The sequence below is a fragment of the Ranitomeya imitator genome, chromosome 3, assembly GCF_032444005.1.
Source record: "Ranitomeya imitator isolate aRanImi1 chromosome 3, aRanImi1.pri, whole genome shotgun sequence".
Classification (NCBI taxonomy): Eukaryota; Metazoa; Chordata; class Amphibia; order Anura; family Dendrobatidae; genus Ranitomeya; species Ranitomeya imitator.
In genome coordinates this window covers 7,782,807-7,807,801 of record NC_091284.1, presented here as the reverse complement: position 1 = coordinate 7,807,801, position 24,995 = coordinate 7,782,807, and the positions used below count along the sequence as shown (strand labels likewise).

The window sequence follows — 24,995 nt, the reverse complement described above, 5'->3', positions numbered from 1 at the left end:
CACCCCGGCCTAAGGGCTCATACACATTTGAGAGGAAAAAAACGGCGTGAAATCCAGACTGAAAAAAAGGACGAGTGCTATGCAAGTGTCATGTGATTTCCGTGTGACTTTTCCAGAACATTCGTAGGACATGTGTATGCAATCCGTATGCAATGCGATTTTAACATAAGGTTTTACATACAGCAGTTCTCTCTATGTAAAAGCTCATGTTCAAATCACTTTGTAAAATACAACTGTACACATCGCTTTAAAACCAAATAATCTTCAAAACATATATATATATTTTAGATAGATGATACATAGATAGATAGATAGATAGATGTATAGATAGATAGATAAATGATAAATAGATAATAGATAGAAAATAGATAGATAATAGATAGATAATAGATAGATGATAGATAGATAATAGATAGATGATAGATATATGTATAGATAGATAGATAATAGATACATAATAGATAGATAATAGATAGATAGATAGATAGATAATAGATAGATAGATAATAGATAGATGATAGATATATGTATAGATAGATAGATAGATAGATAGATAGATAGATAGATAGATGATAGATAGATGATAGGTAGATAGATAATAGATAGATGATAGATAGATAATAAATAGATAGATAGATAATAGATAGATAATAGATAGATGTATAGATAGATAGATGATAGATAGATAATAGATAGATGATAGATAATAGATAGATGATAGATAATAGATAGATAGATAATAGATACATAATAGATAGATAATAGACAGATAATAGATAGATAATAGATAGATGACAGATAGATAATAGATAGATATTAGATAGATGATAGATAGATAATAGATATATATTAGATAGATGATAGATAGATAATAGATAGATATTAGATAGATGATAGATAGATAATAGATAGATATTAGATAGATATTAGATAGATGATAGATAGATAGATATTAGATAATAGATAGATATTAGATAGATGATAGGTAAAAAGCCGGCAGATGCCGCGTACAGTATAGAATAGGTTAGAATAGAATAGATATATACACATAGTATAGGTGTATGTATATATATATATATATATATATATATATATATATATATATATATGTCAGTAACACACATATATATATATATATCTTTATATATCATAGACAGGTAGGTTAGCAGAATAGCCGATAATTCATTTGTCGACTTCTGCAAAATTATTGGAGAAGCCAACAGGATAGGAGACATGAATTACATACAGTAAACCATTGCAGAACAGATTTTACCAGTAAGAATAAAATGGTCAAACAGTGTTTAGTGTTTTATTTCATTAAAATACTTTATTCTGCCTGTGTGTGTGTTTATTTAACCCTTTACAGACTTTACGATTAGTAATGGATATTTGGTATTGACACCTTTTCATTACTAAGCCAGGGTTAACGTCACCTTAAAATAGCAAGGTGACATTAACCCCTTATTACTCCACATGCCACCACTACAGGGCAATGGGAAGAGAGAGGCTAAGTGCCAGAATAGGCGCACCTTCCAGATGTGCCTTTTCTGGGCTGGCTGGGGGCAGGTGTTTTTAGCCAGGGGGGGCCAATAACCATGGACCCTCTCCAGGCTATTAATATCTGCCCTCAGTCACTGGCTTTACTACTCTGGCGGAGAAAATTGCGCGGGAGCCAATGCCATTTTTTTAGTGAAAAAATTATTTTATCAAATACATATACAGGTCCCAAATTTGACACACACAAATTACTAACAGTATTATACACTGACAACTATAAATCTAACTGCAATGGATTACTGTATGTAATCCATGTCTCCTGCCGGCTTCTGCAATGATTTTACAGAGGCCGACAAATGAATAATCGGCTATTCTGCTGCCTAACTCTCTATGAAATATAAAGATATATATATATATATATATGTAAAAATTGGAACAGCATCTACAAAGTACCTGATGAACTGCAAAGCTTCCCCAGTCAGTAGTCCAATGACTTCCAGCAATATGAAGAAAAAAAAAAAAGTGAAGCAGCACAAAAAATAAAGAGAAATGTGGACTTTATTGCCTGGATGGCGTAGCGACGTTTCGGATGCAAGATCCTTTTTCAAGCAATGAACACCAGGGTGAAGCAATCATTTATACAAAACCCATAATAATCTCATTATAAAATCTATTACAAGCAATATCATAAATATAGACGAATTACATTAAATAACAGTCCATAGAAGAAGTGACTCAATATACAAAGAGGTACTATCATAAAATCCATATTCAGTGTACATCCAACAGTGATGTGACTAGTGATATAGTAAAAAATATCTTAATAACCAATTACTAATCAATAAAATCAGATTAACTCAGGTGTGTCCATTCCATACGCTCCGATCGTATACTTAATATATGCATATTACCTAAGAACTGCACGCCACGACTCTCGGCGTCTACCCGCGCACACTGCGCATGTCCGTGACGTCAGAGCCAAACAAAGCCCATAATGCCACAGCTCGCAGCTGCGCAAAGCAGCGCCGAAGGTCCGGCCGCCATCTTTAAACAGGGAGAACTTCGCCCATAGGGAACACCGGCTTCACAGTTACTAGAACTCTTACATTATACAAATAACTAACTATAACGTGTAGAAATGGACTCATATTTGTGGGCCAAACCTGTTATGGCCATATTAGGCTCAAAATTGTACCAAGCCTTAATGTCGAGCACCACCACACAGACCAACATGCAGAAGATACACTTCATATAAAGGAATGGAATGTGCCAAGCTCCAAAAGGACCAGGACATAAGTCCAATATGAGGTCACACGGACTCAGGTGCTCACACTGACAAGTGTAGCATTTCGTTCTAGCGCCGGACATGGAGAACCTAGGGAGCAAACACCTCCTGCATCTCTCTACGAAACCTCTAGTCCACATAAACTGGCCACATATACAAATTCCTAAACAATTATGCAAACGTACAGCCATATCGTGGTAGCTCCTAATGTTTCTTTATTACAATGCATAGGTCTTTATGCCCAATGAGTCCATTACTACCACGTTAAGAAAAGAAGAAAAGAGTTCTTTTAAGAAAAAGTTTTTTAATGCTTTAATTTTTTATTTTTTCACAACTGTGTTTTTAAAGAGGAAAAGAAATTTTCTATATTACGAAATTCTTTATATACTAAATACCGACGTCCCCATAGCCGAAGAATAATCCCATTTCTTTATACAGTGGGGCAAAAAAGTATTTAGTCAGTCAGCAATAGTGCAAGTTCCACCACTTAAAAAGATGAGAGGCGTCTGTAATTTACATCATAGGTAGACCTCAACTATGGGAGACAAACTGAGGAAAAAAAATCCAGAAAATCACATTGTCTGTTTTTTTAACAATTTATTTGCATATTATGGTGGAAAATAAGTATTTGGTCAGAAACAAACAATCAAGATTTCTGGCTCTCACAGACCTGTAACTTCTTCTTTAAGAGTCTCCTCTTTCCTCCACTCATTACCTGTAGTAATGGCACCTGTTTAAACTTGTTATCAGTATAAAAAGACACCTGTGCACACCCTCAAACAGTCTGACTCCAAACTCCACTATGGTGAAGACCAAAGAGCTGTCAAAGGACACCAGAAACAAAATTGTAGCCCTGCACCAGGCTGGGAAGACTGAATCTGCAATAGCCAACCAGCTTGGAGTGAAGAAATCAACAGTGGGAGCAATAATTAGAAAATGAAAGACATACAAGACCACTGATAATCTCCCTCGATCTAGGGCTCCACGCAAAATCCCACCCCGTGGGGTCAGAATGATCACAAGAACGGTGAGCAAAAATCCCAGAACCACGCGGGGGCACCTAGTGAATGAACTGCAGAGAGCTGGGACCAATGTAACAAGGCCTACCATAAGTAACACACTATGCCACCATGGACTCAGATTCTGCAGTGCCAGACGTGTCCCACTGCTTAAGCCAGTACATGTCCGGGCCCGTCTGAAGTTTGCTAGAGAGCATTTGGATGATCCAGAGGAGTTTTGGGAGAATGTCCTATGGTCTGATGAAACCAAACTGGAACTGTTTGGTAGAAACACAACTTGTCGTGTTTGGAGGAAAAAGAATACTGAGTTGCATCCATCAAACACCATACCTACTGTAAAGCATGGTGGTGGAAACATCATGCTTTGGGGCTGTTTCTCTGCAAAGGGGCCAGGACGACTGATCCGGGTACATGAAGGAATGAATGGGGCCATGTATCGTGAGATTTTGAGTGCAAACCTCCTTCCATCAGCAAGGCCATTGAAGATGAAACGTGGCTGGGTCTTTCAACATGACAATGATCCAAAGCACACCGCCAGGGCAACGAAGGAGTGGCTTCGTAAGAAGCATTTCAAGGTCCTGCAGTGGCCTAGCCAGTCTCCAGATCTCAACCCTATAGAAAACCTTTGGAGGGAGTTGAAAGTCCGTGTTGCCAAGCGAAAAACCAAAAACATCACTGCTCTAGAGGAGATCTGCATGGAGGAATGGGCCAACATACCAACAACAGTGTGTGGCAACCTTGTGAAGACTTACAGAAAATGTTTGACCTCTGTCATTGCCAACAAAGGATATATTACAAAGTATTGAGATGAAATTTTGTTTCTGACCAAATACTTATTTTCCACCATAATATGCAAATAAATTGTTAAAAAAACAGACAATGTGATTTTCTGGATTTTTTTTCCTCAGTTTGTCTCCCATTGTTGAGGTCTACCTATGATGTAAATTACAGACGCCTCTCATCTTTTTAAGTGGTGGAACTTGCACTATTGCTGACTGACTAAATACTTTTTTGCCCCACTGTATTTCCACTAGATCGCAGCACAGGGTGGACCACCTGAGATAAAAGAAAAAGAATAAATGTTATTACTCCGTTATTTAAAGTAAAATAGTATAACCCAAATCGTAGAAAGGGAAAGAATAGAAGAAACTACTAACAGTATTAGACACTGACAACTATAAATCTAACTGCAATGGATTACTGTATGTAATCCTTGTCTCCTGCCGGCTTCTGCAATGATTTTACAGAAGCCGACAAATGAATAATCGGCTATTCTGCTGCCTAACTCTCTATGAAATATAAAGATATATATATATCTATAATATAACGCTGGGAGCGTCACTCTGTCCGAAGCCTTTATAGACTGCGCCGGCGCAAGCGCCGGCGCAGTCTGGCCCCCACAGAGTGACGCTCCCAGGAGATCGCGGTATGCGTAAGCACTGAACGCACACCGCAATCTCCACCGGAGAGTCAGGGACCGCCAGGAGGGTAAGTATATTCACCTTTCCCCGTTCCAGCGCTGCGTGCCGCTCCGTCTCCCGGCTCCTCTGCGGTGACAGTTACCAGTCAGAGGCAGAGGAGCCGGAGTGTGTCTTCAAGAAAATGGCGCCGGAAAGCGCGGACTGCGCAGGCGCCGATTCCTGCTGCCGGAATCGGCGCCTGCACAGTCCGCGCTTTCCGGCACCATTTTCTTGAAGACACACCTGCAGTGGAGCCGGACGATAGGTGAGTATGGTATTTTTTTTTTTTTTATATGGCAGCAGCATACGGGGGCATACACACTGGAGCGTCTTATGGGGGGCATATAATACAATGGTGGCGCAGGATGGGAGCAGCACATGACAGAACGGGCGCAGGATGGCAGCAGCACATGACAGAACGGGTGCAGGATGGCAGCAGCACATGACAGAACGGGCGCAGGATGGCAGCAGCACATGACAGAACGGGCGCAGGATGGCAGCAGCACATGACAGAACGGGCCCAGGATGACAGCAGCACATGACAGAACGGGCACAGGATTGCAGCAGCACATGACAGAACGGGCGCAGGATGGCAGCAGCACATGACAGAACGGGCGCAGGATGGCAGCAGCACATGACAGAACGGGCGCAGGATGGCAGCAGCACATGACAGAACAGGGGCACAGGATGGCAGCAGCACATGACAGAACGGGCGCAGGATGGCAGCAGCACATGACAGAACGGGGGCGCAGGATGGCAGCAGCACATGACAGAACGGGCGCAGGATGGCAGTAGCACATGACAGAACGGACGCAGGATGGCAGCAGCACATGACAGAACGGGCGCAGGATGGGAGCAGCACATGACAGAACGGGCGCAGGATGGCAGCAGCACATGACAGAACGGGCGCAGGATGGGAGCAGCACATGACAGAACAGGGGAGCAGGATGGGAGCAGCACATGACAGAACGGGCGCAGGATGGGAGCAGCACATGACAGAACAGGGGAGCAGGATGGGAGCAGCACATGACAGAACGGGCGCAGGATGGGAGCAGCACATGACAGAACGGGCGCAGGATGGCAGCAGCACATGACAGAACGGGCGCAGGATGGGAGCAGCACATGACAGAACGGGCGCAGGATGGCAGCAGCACATGACAGAACGGGCGCAGGATGGCAGCAGCACATGACAGAACGGGGGCGCAGGATGGGAGCAGCACATGACAGGATGGGGGCGCAGGATGGGAGCAGCACATGACAGAACAGGGGAGCAGGATGGGAGCAGCACATGACAGAACGGGCGCAGGATGGGAGCAGCACATGACAGAACAGGGGAGCAGGATGGGAGCAGCACATGACAGAACGGGCGCAGGATGGGAGCAGCACATGACAGAACGGGCGCAGGATGGCAGCAGCACATGACAGAACGGGCGCAGGATGGGAGCAGCACATGACAGAACGGGCGCAGGATGGCAGCAGCACATGACAGAACGGGCGCAGGATGGCAGCAGCACATGACAGAACGGGGGCGCAGGATGGGAGCAGCACATGACAGGATGGGGGCGCAGGATGGGAGCAGCACATGACAGAACAGGGGAGCAGGATGGGAGCAGCACATGACAGAACGGGCGCAGGATGGGAGCAGCACATGACAGAACAGGGGAGCAGGATGGGAGCAGCACATGAGAGAACGGGCGCAGGATGGCAGCAGCACATGACAGAACAGGCGCAGGATGGCAGCAGCACATGACAGAACGGGCGCAGGATGGCAGCAGCACATGACAGAACGGGCGCAGGATGGGAGCAGCACATGACAGAACGGGTGCAGGATGGCAGCAGCACATGACAGAACAGGGGAGCAGGATGGGAGCAGCACATGACAGAACGGGCGCAGGATGGGAGCAGCACATGACAGAACGGGCGCAGGATGGGAGCAGCACATGACAGAACAGGGGAGCAGGATGGGAGCAGCACATGAGAGAACGGGCGCAGGATGGCAGCAGCACATGACAGAACGGGCGCAGGATGGCAGCAGCACATGACAGAACGGGCGCAGGATGGCAGCAGCACATGACAGAACGGGCGCAGGATGGGAGCAGCACATGACAGAACGGGCGCAGGATGGCAGCAGCACATGACAGAACAGGGGAGCAGGATGGGAGCAGCACATGACAGAACGGGCGCAGGATGGGAGCAGCACATGACAGAACAGGGGAGCAGGATGGGAGCAGCACATGACAGAACGGGCGCAGGATGGGAGCAGCACATGACAGAACGGGCGCAGGATGGCAGCAGCACATGACAGAACGGGCGCAGGATGGGAGCAGCACATGACAGAACGGGCGCAGGATGGCAGCAGCACATGACAGAACGGGCGCAGGATGGCAGCAGCACATGACAGAACGGGGGCGCAGGATGGGAGCAGCACATGACAGGATGGGGGCGCAGGATGGGAGCAGCACATGACAGGATGGGGATGCAGGATGGAGCAGCACATGTCAGGATGGGGATGCAGGATGGAGCAGCACATGACAGAACGGGGGCGCAGGATGGAGCAGCACATGACAGGATGGGGACGCAGGATGGAGCAGCACATACCAGGATGGAGACCATATACCAATATAAATGCTCGCCACCCGGGCGTAGAACGGGTTCAATAGCTAGTATATATATATACGGCTGGCTTCCGCCCCACCACTCCACCAAAACTGCCCTGACAAAAATTCTGTGCAAAGCATCTCTCAAATATTTTCCTAATGTTCAAAAGCCATTTTGCTATTCATATTTCATGTATTTCATATTAGACAATGCTTTGGCACGATACAGTGCAACCTTTTTTTGTATATTGTATATGGAGGTAGCTGCTCCTGGTATGCACCTATTCACACTAGTTTGGATGTGCCACTCGTTTTTCTGTCATCTCATCAATAATAATATGTGTGTCACTGACATATATATATATATATATATATATATATACTGCTCAAAAAGATAAAGTGAACACTAAAATCCCACATCCTAGATATCACTGAATGAAATATTGCAGTTGTAAATCTGTATTCATTACACAGTGGAATGTGTTGAGAACAATAAAACCTAAAAATTATCAATGTAAATTACAACTAATATCCCACGGAGGTCTGGAGTTGGAATGATGCTCAAAATCAAAGTGGAATATGAAGTTACAGGCTGAACCAACTTCAGTGGAAATGCCTCAAGACAAGAACATGATGCTCAGTAGTGTGTGTGGCATCCACGCACCTGTATGATCTCCCTACAACGCCTGGGCATGCTCCTGATGAGGCGGCGGTGGTCTCCTGATGGATCTCTTCCCAGACCTGGACTAAAGCATCCGCCAACCGGTCATGCTGAAGGATGTTGCAGGCAGCAGATCGCTCTCCACGGCGTCTCCAGACTCTGTCACGTCTGTCACATGTGTTCAGTGTGAACCTGCTTTCATCTGTGAAGAGCACAAGGTGCCAGAGGCAAATTTTCCAATCCTGGTGTTCTGTGGCAAATGCCAAGCGTCCTGCACGGCGTTGGGCTGTGAGCACAACCCCCATCTGGGATGTTGGGCACTCAGATCATCCTCATAGAGTCGGTTTCTAACCATTTGTGCAGACTCATGCACATTTGTGGCCTGCTGGAGGTCATTTTGCAGGGCCCTTGCAGTGCTCCTCCTGTTCCTCCTTGCACAAAGGCTGAGGTAGCGGTCCTGCTGCTGGGTTGTTGCCCTCCTATGGCCCCCTCCACGTATCCTGGTGTACTGGCCTGTCTCCTGGTAGTGCCTCCAGCCGATTGACGCTACGCTGACAGACACAGCAAACCTTCTTGCCACAGCTCGCATTGATGTGCCATCCTGGATGAGCTGCACTACCTGAGCCACTTGTGTGGGTTGTAGAGTCCGTCTCATGCTACCACGAGTGTGAAAACACAACCAACATTCAAAAGTGACCAAAACATCAGCCAGAAAGCATTGGTACTGAGATTTGGTCTGTGGTCCCCACCTGCAGAACCACTCCTTTATTGAGGGTGTCTTGATAATTGCCAATAATTCCCATCTGTTGTCTATTCCATTTGCACAACAGCATGTGAAATTGATTGTCGATCAGTGTTGTTCCTAAGTGGACAGTTTGATTTCACAGAAGTTTGAATCATTTGGAGTTAGATTCTGTTGTTTAAGTGTTCCCTTTATTTTTTTGAGCAGTGTATGTATATATACATATACTGTACATATATATACCTACCTATTCTATGTGTATATATCTATTCTAACCTGTCAGTGTGATTTTACTGTACACTGCACATGAATTACTGACTTTTCAAAGAACACCGGTGTGTAAAAATTGGACAGCACTCGCATGGTGCGAGTGCTGTGCGATTTTTTTCTCGCACCCATTGACTTACATTGGTGAGTCTCGTCCGATAATCGCAGCAATGCTCAGCATGCTGCAATTTTTTTCTCAGTACAATTTCGGCTGAGAAAAAACTTGCAAATGAGATGTCACCTATTGAATAACATTGGTCCGAGGGCAATCCGATTTTTTATCAGATTGCACTCATCCGTTTTTCTCGCAAATTGGTATGAGCCTTTATACACAGACTCAGAAACCTGCAGATCCTGAATGTGGAGTCTGGTGGTGCTCTTATCTACTGCACCGACTGGTAAATTGTGTGACGTGTGGTGATAGAATTTATACCGAAAACAGCGATTCATCTGGTCAGTCATATTGGACGGAGAGTATTTTGAACACTACTGTAACTTCACAAAAACATAGGATCCGGGTGCAGATGATGTCAGCAGCTTCTCTGGACTGAGGAGTAAAATGTGGAGTATTCGGCTGTAACAGAAGCCGACGTTCCTGAAGATCTGGAAAGCGGCTGCATTACAGCTAATGGAGTCGTGGATTTGGTCAGGATTAATGGTGTCCTCAATGCGAAGAAATCCAGGAGATGCTTCTCCATCATGAAATATAATCAGGGAGTTGTCGGATTCTGATTGGCTCCAAATTTATTCTGCAGCTAGACTACAACCCCCAACCACTAACCAATGTAATTATGAACGAGGAGTCCTGGAGGTGATGATCCGGTTCCACAGAACCCTGATTTCCTATCTGTCTGTGACTACATGAAGATACAGAAGGATCTGCACAAATCTCATCCACAGAAGATCTGGGGAAAGTTCTCAAAGTTTGGAGCAACCTCCTGCCGAGATCTTTCAAAACTTGTGTTCAAGTGATCAAAATGAATAGATACAACCTTAATTACAATTGCTGTGATGCTGGTGCTATTATGAGCAGCCTGCGTAGCCTGAACATGTTCCTGTAGCTGCAGAGAATCTCTAAACTTGCCTCTTTCGAGCACATTGGGGACATCATTGCTCGGTGATTACACAGGAGCTGCCGGCAGAGTCTCCGAACTTGTATCTATTGAGCATATTGGGGACATCATTGGTCGGTGATTACACAGGAGCTGCCGGCAGTGTCTCACGAGTTGTATCTATCGGGCACATCAGGGACATATTTGGTCGGAAATCACACAGGAGCTGCCAGCAGTGTCTCCATCAAGCACATCTGGGCGTCAGTCAGTGAACACACAGGGGCTGCCCCCAATGTCTCCGGACTTGTCTCCATTGAGCACATCGGGGACATCATTGGTCAGTGATTACACAGGAGCTGCCGGCAGGGTCTTTAGACTTGTCTCCATTGAGCACATTGGGGGACGTCATTGGTCGGTGAGCGCACAGGAGCTGCCGGCAGCATCTCCCTCAAGCACATCAGGGGCGTCATTGGTAAGTGAACACACAGAAGTTGTCGGCAGTGACTACAGACTTGTATTCATCAAGGACATGGGGGATGTCATTGGTTGGTGATGACACAGGAGCTGCCGGCAGCGTCTCCTGAGTTGTATCCATTGGGCACATCAGGGATGTCTTTGGTCGGTGATCACACAGGAGCTGCTGGCAGCATCTCCATCAAGCACATTGGGAGCATCTTTAGTCAGTAAACACACAGGAGCCACTGGCAATGTCTCCGGACTTGACTCCATTGAGTACATTGGGGACATCATTGGTCGGTGATTACACAGGAGCTTCAGGCAGTGTCTTTGATTTTGTCTCCATCGAGCACATCATTGGTCAGTGATCACACAGGAGCTTCCGGCAGAGTCTCAATCAAGGACATCAGGGACGTCATTGGTCAGTGATTACATAGGATCTCCATTAAGCACATCAGGGGTCTCCATTAAGCACATCAGGGGTGTCATTAGTCAGTGAACACACAGGAGCCGCTAGCAATGTCTCCAGAGTTGACTCCATTGAGCACATCGGGGACATCATTGGTCAGTGATCACACAGAAGCTTGCGGCAGAGTCTCCGGAGTTGACTCCATTGGGCACATCGAGGATGTTATTGGTCGGTGATCGCACAGGAGCTGCAGGCAGCGTCTCCGGACTTGTCTCCATCAAGGACATCGGGGACGTCATTGGTCGGTGAGTACACAGGAGCTGCTGGCAGCATCTATGGACTTGTCTCCATCGAGCACATTGGGGATGTCATTAGTCAGTAATCACACAGGAGCTCCTGACAGCATCTCCAGACTTGTCTCCATTCGGGACATCATTGGTCAGTGATTACACAGGAGCTGCCAGCAGCATCTCCAGACTTGTCTTCATTGAGCACATCAGGGGCATCATTGGTCAATGATTACACAGGAGCTGTCAGCAGCGTCTCCCGGCTTGTATCCATCAGGCACAATAGGAACGTCAATGGTCGGTGATTGCACAGGAGCTGCCGTCAGCATCCCCATTGAGCACATCGGGGACTTCATTGGTCGATGATCACACAGGAGCTGCTGGCAGTGTCTCCGAACTTGTATTCATTTATTGAGCACATCGGGGACGTCATTGATTGGTGATGACACAGGAGCTGCCGGCAGCGTCTCTGGACTTGTACCTATCGGGCACATCAGGGACATCATTGGTCAGAAATCACACAGAAGCTGCCGGCAGAGTCTCTGGAGTTGACTCCATTGGGCACATCGGGGATGTCATTGGTCAGAAATCACACAGGAGCTGCTGGCAGAGGCTCTGGAGTTGACTCCATTGGGCACAACGGAGACGTCATTGGTCGGTGATTACACAGGAGATGCTGGCAGCGTCTCTAGACTTGTCTCCATTGGGCACATCGGAGACGTCATTGGTCAGTGATTATACAGGAGCTGCCGGCAGTGTCTCCGGACTTGTATTCATCGGGCATATCAGGTACGCCATTGGTCTGTGATCACATAGGCGCTGCCGGCAGCATCTCCCGACTTGTCTCCATTGAGCACATCGGGGACGACATTGGTTGATTACACAGGAGCAGCCGGCAGAATCTCTGGTCTTGTCTCCATCGAGCACATCGGTGATGTGATTGGTGATTACACAGGAGCTGCAGGCGGCATTTCTTGTCTTGCCTCAATCGAGCACATTGGGGATGTAATTGGTCGGTGATAACACAGGAGCTTCCGGCAGCGTTTCTGGACTTGTCTCCATTGAGAACATTGGTGAAGACATTGGTCAGTGATTACACAGGAGCTGCCGGCAGTGTCTCTGGATTTGTCTCCATTGAGAACATCAGGGAAGACATTGGTCGGTGATTACACAGGAGCTGTTGGCAGCGGATCCGTGATGATTTGTACAATCAGCAGCAGCACCTTCCTCAGACGACCATTAATGAACTCAGTGAAAGCGGCCGAGGCCGGAGGTGCCAGGATTTCTACACGAGGCTCAGACTCCAGACTAGAGAAATCTAGAGGTTGTGAAAATGTAAGTGAATGCTTTTCTCTATTATTAGCAGCTCAGTGACGTCTTCATCCTGGGATTCCCATCATTCCACCACTTGTATTTCTTGGTGTTAGGAATTCAATGGTGAGGAGTATATATAAATATCCAATACTTATCAAAATTCTATAATGCAGAATTTTGGCGCCACTGCTGGATCTACGGAATTTTTATGCAATTTAAAAAGTATCAGTCACTAGTTCTTGCATTTTTCATTTAATTTTATGTATCCCATAGATAAATCCAGACTATGGAGAACTAGAAATGATCTTACCCAAACTCTTATATGTTCTGGAACATTCGGCCTCTGCAGTAAACTCATGGATGACGTCTTCAGAAGGGACCTGGTCATTCTAAACTGCGGCTGTCCTAAGGATGAGCCAGGGATGTCCTTGCCAGAGGTTTTCTATAGATTTGGAGAATCCGCTCCCAAATTCAGAACAACATTCAGCTTTGTCTCGAAAAACTAATGGCCTAAGGGGCAGTTGGGGTCCCAGCAGTTTGAGAAGCCACAAATAAGGTTTTTCATTGCGAATACCTCATAGCTGAATCTCCTTCGTGGCATAATGAAGCCATTTCCAGTTGATTGAGTCACAAGACTCTCAGTTCTGGTTTCCTCAATCCGCTAAAGTTAGAGCAGATTTTACTGTTATGGTTTGCGGGTGCCATGACCCACTGGGAGAGCCCATGAGGTGCCAGAACACCAGAACCCCCTATTAGTGACCCCATTTTACAAACTACACCTCTCATTGAATTCATCTAGGGGTGCAGTGATCATATTGACCCCACAGATGTGTCATATGGACCCCACAGATGTGTCACAGAATTTTATACCCCTGAGCAGTGAAGAAAAAATAATTTACGTTTTTTACCAAAACATTTTTACCACTAGATTTTATATTTTCATAGGGAAAACGGGTAAAAAAATTGCATCACAACTTGTCCGACAATTTCTGCTGCATGTGGAAAGACCCCATATGTGGCTGTACAGCAATACGGAGAGACTCTGGAGGGACAGAGCGCTGTTTGCCTTCTGGAGCGCAGAGTTTCCAAGAATATTTTGCGGACTCCATATACAGAGCCCCTAAGTGCTAGAATGTTGCCGAGTGAAAATTGTAAGTCTGACACTGTAGTGACAAGTACGTTGTAGTGACTAGGACGTGGTAGTGCCCAGCTCGTGCTTCTGGACACATGCACCCGTAAATTAGGCTGGCTCTCATCACTACATTTGAAATTGGGAACACAGAATTATTATTATTATTATTTATATAGCACCATTAATACCATGGTGCTGTACATGAGAAAGGGGTTACATACAGAGTTATAGATATCAATTACAGTAAACAGGTTTATAGTGACAGACTGGTAGAGAGGGGAGAGGACCCTGTCCTTGTGGATTTGCATTGTATGGGATAGTGGGGAAGAGACAGAAGGTAGGGGCAAGGCGGCGGCTCTGGCGGTGGTGAGGCGGCAGCTCGGGTGCTGATGAGGCGGCGGAATGGTTATTGCAGGCTGTAGGCTTTCCAGAAGAGATGGGTTTTCAGGTTCCATCTGAAGGATCCGAGAGTGGTGGATAATCGGACGTGTTGAGGCATGGAATTCCAGAGGATGGGGGATATTCGGGAGAAATCTTGGAGGCGGTTGGGTGAGGAACGAATATGTGTGGAGGAGAGTAGGAGGTCTTGGGAGGACCGGAGATTACGTGAGGGAAGATATTGGGAGATTAGTTCAGAGATATAGGGAGGGAGCAGGTTGTGGATGGCTTTGTAGGTCAGTGTTAGTAGTTTGAACTGGATTCGTTGGGGAATTGGGAGCCAGTGGAGGGATTTGCAGAGGGGAGAAGCAGGGGAGTAGCGAGGAGAGAGGTGGATTAGCCGGGCAGCAGAGTTGAGGACAGACTGGAGCAGTGCAAGAGGGTTAGCGGGGAGGCCGCAGAGGAGGGTGTTGCAGTAGTCAAGGCGGGAGATGATGAGGGCATGCACAAGAGTTTTGGTAGATTGTGGGCTGAGGAAGGAACGGATTCTGGCAATATTTTTGAGTTGGAGGCAACAGGAGGTGGCAAGAGTTTGGACGTGCGGTTTGAAGGACAGGGCAGAGTCGAGAGTTACCCCGAGGCAGCGGATTTCAGGTGCAGGAGAGAGCGTGATGCCGTTTACCATAATAGATAGATCAGGTAGGGGGGATACGTGAGATGGGGAAAGATGATGAGTTCGGTTTTGTCTACATTGAGATTTAGGAAGCGAGAGGTGAAGAAGGAGGATATGGCTGATAGACACTCCGGGATTCTGGACAGCAGAGAGGTGACATCTGGGCCAGAGAGGTAGATCTGAGTCTCGTCTGCATACAGGTGGTACTGGAAGCCATGGGACCTTATGAGTTGTCCTAGGCCAAGAGTATAGATGGGAAAAAAGTAGCTGCCCTAGGACAGAGCCCTGAGGGACTCCAACAGAGAGAGGGCGGGATGAGGAGGTGGTGTGGGAGTGGGAGACGCTGAATGTGCAGTCAGAAAGGTATGAGGAGGTCCAGGACAGGGCAAGGTCTTTGATGCCAAGGGAAGAAAGAATCTGTAGAAGTAGGCAGTGATCGACTGTGTCGAAAGCAGAGGACAGGTCAAGAAGGAGGAGAATGGAGAACTGTCTGTTAGCTTTGGCTGTGAGTAAGTCATCAGTAATTTTTGTCAGGGCAGTTTCGGTGGAGTGGTGGGGGCGGAAGCCAGATTGGAGGTAGTCAAGGAGAGAGTTAGATGAGAGGTGGGAGGAAGGTTGAGCATGGACGTGCTGCTCAAGGAGTTTTGAAGCAAACGGGAGCAGTGATATGGGGCAGTAGCTGGGCATACAAAAACCCAAAAGAACAAAAGACGATCAAAAGGCCAGGAATTAAATATAAAAATATACAACTTTATTGAAGAACATAGTATGTTATATATAAAACCAGAAAGGATCAGTGGATAAGACCATGGTGCATATAAACAAAACTAGATGGGATGGGTGATCCGCGGCTGAAGATAATACATAGCATTCATATGAGTCCTGACATGCATGGAATAAAGAAATGCGTATTTAACATATCATTCATAGTGGTCATAACATGCCAAAAAATCTGCAAGTATAAATATAAATATAGATAACTCCATAACCCCAACGGGTAGTATAATGGAAAACACCAGGATATATATATATATATTAGCCACACACAGTAGATAGAATAAAAGGTGCTGGCAGGATACAAGTACCCTAATGACGCATACCTCTAAAATATAGAAATGCAAGGTGCTGACGGGATACAAGTACCCTAGTGGCGCATACCTCAGACCGGAGAGAAAATCACACGGAGTGGCAACGGAGGGGTACAGAGAGGAGTCCGCGGTCACCACATCACCCCGACGCGCGTTTCGGCGGAGCCTTCGTCAGGGGGCGTGATGATACTACAGGATGTGCGGTTTAAGAACGAGACCCAACCAATGAAAAGAGACCGGAAGTGATGCGAGATGTATATCCAAGTAAGGCAGTGCCGGATGCCATAAACCTAGTATAATAATGCTGGTAATCCATACTATGATAGTAATCATAACTGTGAATATACGCCACATCCACTGGGCGAAGAAATAAATAAAGAAAACACAAGGGATGTTACGGAAGCGGCGCATGCGCACTCAACTCCCAACCTCGCACATCGGCGTCCACGTCAAAGGGAGGCGGAGCCACAGTGCTACGAGGCACAGCGGGAGCCACATCACCATGGAGACGCGGAAAGCCGAGTAGCGCGGCGGGCAGGGCGGGCATGCGCACACGAACAATCCCTAAAGATGACAGAACTATACCAAACATGGCATGGAGAGTATGAATATGGCATGAATGTAAGAACAGTATAGGCACACTGACAAAGGCACTACATACATCGAGTAGAACAGTCACATATAATATATATCAGAAGACAACTGTGTATGAACGATGTAGACATCAGACGTTTTCCGGATGCATGATTCAACGGACGAATCAGATGATAAGCCAAACAAAGAAATAAAGTGGTGGGACCTCAAACTAAAAAATGAAAAAATGACAAACAGTTAAAAATAGAAAAACACACATAAATAAAAACACACGTATTGTTATAGCACAGATGGAAAGACTAACAATGCAGCAGGACAGCTTCACAAAAAAGGGGCAAAACTAATTTGTTCATTAAGTCCCTTAGGATGTAGTGTACCCAGCCTCCATATCCAGCGGGACTCAAGCTGGGCAAGACGCTGTGATACCTTACCCCCACGGATATTAGTAGCCAGTGTATCAATACCCCTAATCCTTAAAAGGGTGGCATCGCAATTATGATGCAAAAAGAAATGACGGGGAATGGTCTTTAATACAGAAGGATCAATAGTCCCAGCTGCAGCTGTTATCCCCAGAACATGTTCCCTAATGCGAATTTTGAAAGGGCGGGTAGTTAATCCAATGTAGATTAATCCGCAGGGACATATGGTAAAGTAAATAACATTGCGTGTAGTACAGTTGATGGATTTCCTGATATCAAAATTTCTGGATCTGTCAGAATTAAAGAAGGAATTACATTTCTCAACATTAGGGCAGGCCACGCAATGTCCACACGGGGTGCAACCTAATTTACGAGGATATTGATCCAAGAAGGTGGTTTTAATATTGCCAACATAGTGGCTATGCACCAAAAGATCCCGTAAATTTTTGGATCTTCTTGTGGTAATGGCGGGCCTGCTCGGTAGATATTGGGACAGAATAGGATCCATCCGTAAAATTGGCCAGGATTTATTAAGGGCTGCTCGAACGGCTGAAAATTGGTTATGGTAGTCCGTAACAAAACGAATCTTCCCGTCGGGTAGTTTCGCGTTAGATTTATAGATCAAGTCATGGCGGGAGGAATGCCTGGCTCGATTGTACGCCTTTTTAACCATACGATGGCTATACCCCCTTTGATAGAATCTCTTTTTCAAATCATCTGCTTGCCTTTCAAAATCCCCAATGTCAGAACAGATCCGCCGAAGACGGAGGAACTGTCCTGTGGGTACGGATTGAACAACATGTCTAGGATGGGCAGAGGAGGCGTGCAAGAGAGAATTGGTAGAAGTGGATTTCCTATAGATGTCAGTTTGTAATAAATTGGCGCTGTCACGCTTAATTAGGACATCCAGAAATTCGACACTATGACTATCATGATGGTAAGTAATACGTACATTGATTGAATTATTGTTCAAGGAACTCATAAACTCCTGTAAAGAATGTATGGGGCCCTGCCAGATCATGAAAACGTCGTCTATGTACCGCGTCCAAAGAAGGACACGGTCGATGGACGAGGCAGGATCTGACAGGGAGAGGTCCCTCTCCCACAGCCCAAGGAACAGATTAGCATAGGACGGCGCAAAGGCCGCTCCCATTGCTGTTCCTTGGAGCTGTAGGAAGAAGGACCCCTTAAAAGTAAAAAAATTATGGGTCAAAGCAAATTCAAGTACCTCCAAAACAAAATTTTGAAAAGAAATAGGGAAATTGGACATATTGAGGTAATATTTGGTTGCCCTGAGGCCGTCGTGGTGCCTAATGCTAGTGTACAAAGATTCAACATCGGCCACCACCAAGACGGACTCAGGGTCAATTTCAATACCGTCGATTAATTTGAGGAAGGCACCTGTATCTTTAAGAAATGATGGAAGACTCTCCACGCAAGGTTGCAGGATAGAATCAATCCATCGACCGACATGCTCCAAGAAGTTCCCCCCTCCGGAAACTATAGGACGTCCAGGTGGTGAAGTGCTATTCTTATGAATTTTGGGCAGTAGGTAGAGGGTAGGAATGGTGGGTTCGTTGACAACTAAAGCAGTTGACAATTCTATTGTAATCACCTCTGACTCTACTGCCCGGTCCAGGATCAATTGCAACTGTGCTTTAAATGTAGATAAAGGATTGTAAGTTAGTTTTTTATAGCACACTTTATCATTAAGCTGACGATAAACTTCTTTTTCGTACATGGATGTTGGCCATACGACTATATTTCCACCTTTATCAGCTGGTTTAAATTCGACGTCTGGTAGTTTTTGAAGTTTTTGAAGGCAGTCTCGCTCACGGCGGGATAAATTGTCCTTCGTAATAGACCTTGGAATATCCACAAGGTCTTTGGTGACCATCTGGACAAATAGGTCCACATTGGCACAAGTGGAGAGAGGGGGGAACTTCTTGGATCTAGGGCGAATCGATGGAGGTATCTTACCATTAATTGGTGTATGATGTTCAGCGTAGAGTTCCTCCAAGATTCTCAGGGTGGATTGTTCCTCCTCTGTAGGGAATAGAGTATGTAAATTACCATCATGAAAGTGCTTTTTGAAAAGTAATGATCTGGCAAAAATGTGTAAATCCTTGATAGCCAGAAAAGTGTCAAATCTGGAAGCTGGGGAAAAGGTAAGGCCCTTGCTTAATAAGGCCAACTCTGTGGCAGAAAAATTATGATGACTGAGATTGATTACCTTATTATCCCTCTTGGGACCAACAGGCGAACCACGATCATTCCTTCTGTATGGATGATAGTTGTGTTCACGTGTCCTCTTATAATTAGCCCCAGATCGAGTAGTGAATGTAGAGGAAGCCGAATCAGAATTGGCACCCAGAAGGTTTTTATACTCAGTTGAAAGATCTGCCTACACCTACTCCTGGTGGTCCACTCATAATCTCTAGAGAGTTGTATGATTACATTGCCAGTAGAGAAAAACTCCTTCCGCCTAGATACTATGGGGATCCAGAGGAGTGCATGGAGTTCCTGGAGCGTAGTCTGATGTATATCGAAGCTAATCCTTCCGAATTTTCTTCTGATGAGTTCAAGGTAGGATTTATCTTGTCCTATCTAGCAGGAGATGCATTGAATTGGATGAACCCTCTCTGGGAAGCAAGGGATCCAATCCTCTCAGACCTTGGGGCTTTCCTGGAAGCCTTTGTTAAAGCCTTCAAAGCGCCTAAACCTGCTCCTCCTGCAAAGTCTTCCCTCACCAGATCCCAGAGGCGGTCTAGACGAGTTAATCCCCCAAAGAAATCGTCACGTCAGACCAAGTCCGTCCAAGACCCACCTGTTCCTCTACCTGTCCCAGCAGGTACCCAAGCAAGACCCCAGAAGGCTGATAAAAGTGGGATGGCAAAGCAGCAGCCCAAATCCAGCCGCAAGAAGGGAACGCGGTATTGCTGCGGTTGCAAGGAACATCCAGACGGTCTCTGCCCTGTAGATCTAAAACTCCAAAACACTGGGCCAGCAGGAGAGGCTGCCCTAGGTGAGAGTACCTCCTCTCCATTAAAATCAAAGACTGTGTCTCTGTTTTCCGGGAGCTTTGGTGTGGTAAAGTCGCCAACCATTCGGAGTCGGTGTGTGGTCTCTGTCATACAGCTCCAGAACCCGGTAAGGGCGTTGTCTGAAGTTGGTCAAGCCCTACTCAAGAGCAGTCTAGTCCTGCAAGGACAACTACAGCTCCAAGTTGGAGCCTTATACACGAAGAAGTTTATCTACCGTATGCTGTCTGTTATGCCCATGGGTCATTCTGAGCCTGGAACTCTACCACCCGCTCTGGTCAAGAGTTCCTGCAAAATACTTCGTTTGAATTTACCCAGTCATGAGAGGTGTCTGGTTCCCATGCATCAAGGACAGTCAACTGGGTTGTCTTCTTCTTCAGCTGGTCTGCTAGTCGTCGAGTCAAGGTGTGTTGATGTCACCCAAGAGGAGGAAGCGGTGACTATTTCTCCACACGTCTCTTGTGACTATACCAGTAACCTGTTAGTCGTCGAGTCAAGGTGTGTTGATGTCACCCAAGATGGGGAAGCGGTGATTATCTCTCCACACGTCTCCAGTGACTATACCAGGAACCCGTTAGTCATCGAGTCAAGGAGTGCTGATGTTACCAAAGATGGGAAAGCGGTGACAATCTCTCCTCACTACTCTAATGACTATACCTGTAACCTGTTCGTGGAAATACCTCCGCCTCTTGGACGTTTTTTTCTGGATAATCGGCAGAAAATGGTTCCTATGTGGGTGCCTTCATCGTCCATATGGCCGGCTGGTGAAGATTTCAAGACATCTCTGCTACCTGAAAATTTGTCTCTGGATATCGGGCAGAAGATGTATCCTGTGAGTGTTCCTTCGGCTTCTAAGTGGCCGGCTGGTGAAGATATCAAACCAGTAGCATCCAAGTCCCTGCTTCTTGTCTACCCAGAGGAAATGGTCCAGTCCATTGAGGAGGCTAACCCTGTTGGGCACAAAGAGACTTTGTCTTCTGAGATTCCTGGTGACCCGTTTGCCTTATCCTACTCTAAAGATGTTATGACTTGGACTGTGAGTGGTTTCTTTCTTCTTCTATGGATCATTTTAGCGGGTTTGAAGAAGAGGGGGCGTAAAGGAGGGGGTACTGTAACAACCCTGCCGGCATCACTGCATGGCCTTCCATTCCCCACCTGCCTGTTAAATCTACTCACTCACCCAGTGCCATGCTGTGAGATCTGTCTGCTGCTGGTTCCATGCCATGTGCTTCATGGCGGCCTGCTCTGTGTACACTTCCTGGCTGTGTGCATAGGGGGGCGGCGCCAGCCACTCCGGATTCTTATTGAGACTGTGTGCACCTCCCTAAGGTGCTTCTGGCCAATAGCCTTGAGGCCTCTGATACTTAAGGCATCCTCACCCATTGGAGGATGCCTGAGCAAACTATTCCCCTCAGTTAGCATTTGCTACTGAGCTGCCAGGTCGTGTGTTTCCTGTCTCTGAGGGCTGCACTATTGCAGGCCTTCATCTGTGTTCTGTTTGTGTAGCCGTGTCCGTTCCTGTCTGTACTCTGGTCTATGTCCGTCCCTGCTCCTTCTTTGTCATTAGTCATTTCCCACTCAGCTGTGTGTACCTCTGCCTTATCTTTCTGCTCTGTTCGCCACTGTCTGTGGCTCTGCTTCTCTCTGCTCAGTTCTACCACAACCTGTGGCTCTGTGTCTCTCAGCTTTTCTCTCAGCTCTGCTCTCTGACCTTGCTCCGCTCTCTGTGTGGCTTTGCTCTACGGCTCCGCTCCTTGCGGTTCCACCTGGCACCGCTCCTTGCGGTTCTACGTCTTTAGCTCTTGGCTCCGCCTCCAGCGTCTCCGCTCTTGGCTCTGCCTTCTCCTTCTCTACTCTCTGCTCTGCCTTCTTCTTCTCTGCTCATAGCTCCACCTTCTACTCGTACTCCGCCTCCTGCGATTCAGCTTTTCTTCCACTCTCGCGCTATCTTAATTCTGCAACTTTCCCTACAGGTCTCTACCTGTTCCTTTATATTCTCCAGTCTGAACAGGTTCTTACCTGTTTCCACACATCCATCTGAATACCAGTTCCTACCAGAGTATCAGTCCTGTCTGCCAGTGCCAGCCGTGCCCGCCTGTCTGCCTGAGTGCCAGCCGCGCCCGTCTGCCTGCCTGTATCTCCGTCAAGCCAGTCCGCCCGTCAGGGCCTCTGCCATACCCGTCTGTCAGCCAGTGTCACAGCCGTGCCTGCCTGCCCGTGTCTTGTCTCCGGTGGGATCAGCATCCATAGTCCGACTCCACCCTGGAGTGGTACCTGGTAGCTTCCTATTGCACATGTCTGACCTCACCATCAGAGGCTCCAGCGAACACCTAGGAAGCTACTTAGTTACGCCCCTTCCAGGGAAGTTCGGTCTGTGGTCCAGTGGGGCCACACCCCCAGGTGCCCGCGCCAACCAGTCTCGGCGCGAGCGTTACAATTCCGTTTTGAAATAAGATCCCTGTGGCATTGTGTTCCAAGTGGCTAGCCAAGAGCGAGAATCCCAACAACCTCTTCTTTCTTGGCTTCTGGCTTCATAGCAGCTTGAAGACAACTTGGGGGACCTTTTCACTTTCCAAAAATTGGGGATAAGCGTTCCAAAATTTTCTCTTTCCTGCGAACCAACTGCAAGGACGGAGGGTTCACCGAACCCTCTCTGCTCCTTCTTATCTGCCATTGGCAAAAGCCAGAAGACTCCATTGTCCACCCAGCTGTATGTCCTGGTGATGGGACTTCTGACCATAACCCTACAAGCCAACATGGATAAAAAGAGAAAAATGAGCCATCTACACTGTACATTGACTTCACGTCGATGACCTATTATGTATCGTACAGACCCACAAATATCATTCCTGCACTCACTTCAGTCTATCCATCTATTACCGAATAGTCAGTGTAACCTCCAGTTCAACATGGAGAACCGACCTCAGATGTCCTCAACCTTCTCAATCTTGTACTATTCAATGTCTGTTCATAACCATGCACCCTAATTGGCAGAACAAAGTGTTCCCTGAACCCTTCCTCCCAGACAATTCTCACCTCTGCGTGTTCCGTTTTTCTCTTCTTCTTCCACAAGCCATAACTTTATCTCTCTCCGTCCACCTTGATAGCATTCTGGGTACATATAATGTTTGGATCCATTTTTTGGAGGGAAGTAAAAGGATTGGGAAAAAGAAAATTCTTACAGTTCTTACTGAAGGTGTTAATATTCTGCTTTGAAAGATCAGACTTTTATGGACGGTGTGATCCCAAATAGGTCCATTTTTATATGGGGTGAATTCATTTTTCATTTTAGAAAACTTTTTTTTTATCAAAGGACATAGTGTAAAGCGCAGCCTCCATTGAAGCACAAACTGTGACATTCCCAGGAAGACCAAGATGGCGGCTGTGGGTGCATGATACAAAAACCGACCGTGCTGGGGTGACCGCATGTGGAGGCTATGAGCCGAGGTCCCTCCACAAATATAGATGTAACTGTACGATCGTGTTGGGGTGACCGTATGTGGGGGCTATGAGCCAAGATCCCTCCACAAATACAGGTATAACTGTACGACTGTGTTGGAATGAATGCATGTGGGGGCTATGAGCCGAGATCCCTTCACACGCAACTAGTATCACAGTCAGTGTGAGTGTGCACCAACACGATTGCGGGGGTGTCTGGGGACACGAGGGGTCGGCGGGCACACAGGTCTGCTAGCCGAAACCGCATGGACCAGGGATCGTCTCGCCGAACGCCCGCTCTCCTTTTACTGTAGGCATAATACTACTCACACAACACAGGGTGAAGGTAAAAGAGTGTGACATTGCTTTATTGAACCACAAAACAGGCAAATAACATGTAGAACAGTCCCAGTAAAATACCCAAGATGGTGCACGTTACAGAATCTCACCCTTCCGCTGACTCGCCGGGATATTGGCAGCTGTAACTTCAGAGGTCCCAGGGCCGACTACCCTACCTGTGACACGCACAGAGAGGAGGTAATAACAAGCATAGGAAGATGACAGTCCACTGAGATACAAGGCCACGTGACCGGAGGGTCGCAACCTGGCTTCTCCGAACATCTTAATGGAACAAGGTTACCGACTGGTCCCATTCCTGGCTTTCTCCAAACATATCCATGGTTCAGCGATGATCAATGGAGCAGATCTCTATTCTTCCAACCCGGGTCTCGGTCCCCTAAGTTGTTTCCTGTAGAATGGTAGATCTGTGTCCCTCGTGATGGGGCCTGATGAATTGGCTTAAATTGAAAAGTCAACATACAGGTAACAGTCTATTCTTCTTGGTTTGCTAAAAATGGATGTCTAGTTAATTAAGATACAATGCTGTGTCTCCACAGGGCGCCAATGGGTTACTATGACAACAGGGGCCCCTGTGCCACCATCTTAGTCCTCCACTGAAGCTCATCTTTATACTTGGCTTCGGGGGAGATGTAGACTGTATATTGCAATACCCGGAGGTGGAAGCACCGAGCTACCTGTGCCGCCATCTGCCGCCTCGCTCTACGTCACAGGTGGGTGTGTCACTAACCATCCAGTAATGCCGGCGTCACCCCTCACATCCATCACCATATAACCACGGTGCGCTGGGCACTGCTGGGATCCGACAATCGATATATGTGAAGTGTGC

The 24,995-nt window shown here is 46.7% G+C and overlaps 1 protein-coding gene across 1 annotated transcript in view; it reads right to left on the bottom strand.

The window, feature by feature from the left end:
* The window catches only part of LOC138672454 (basement membrane-specific heparan sulfate proteoglycan core protein-like), a 213,526-nt gene that overhangs the window by 117,266 nt on the left and 71,265 nt on the right, over nucleotides 1–24,995 (bottom strand). The window lies entirely within an intron of this gene.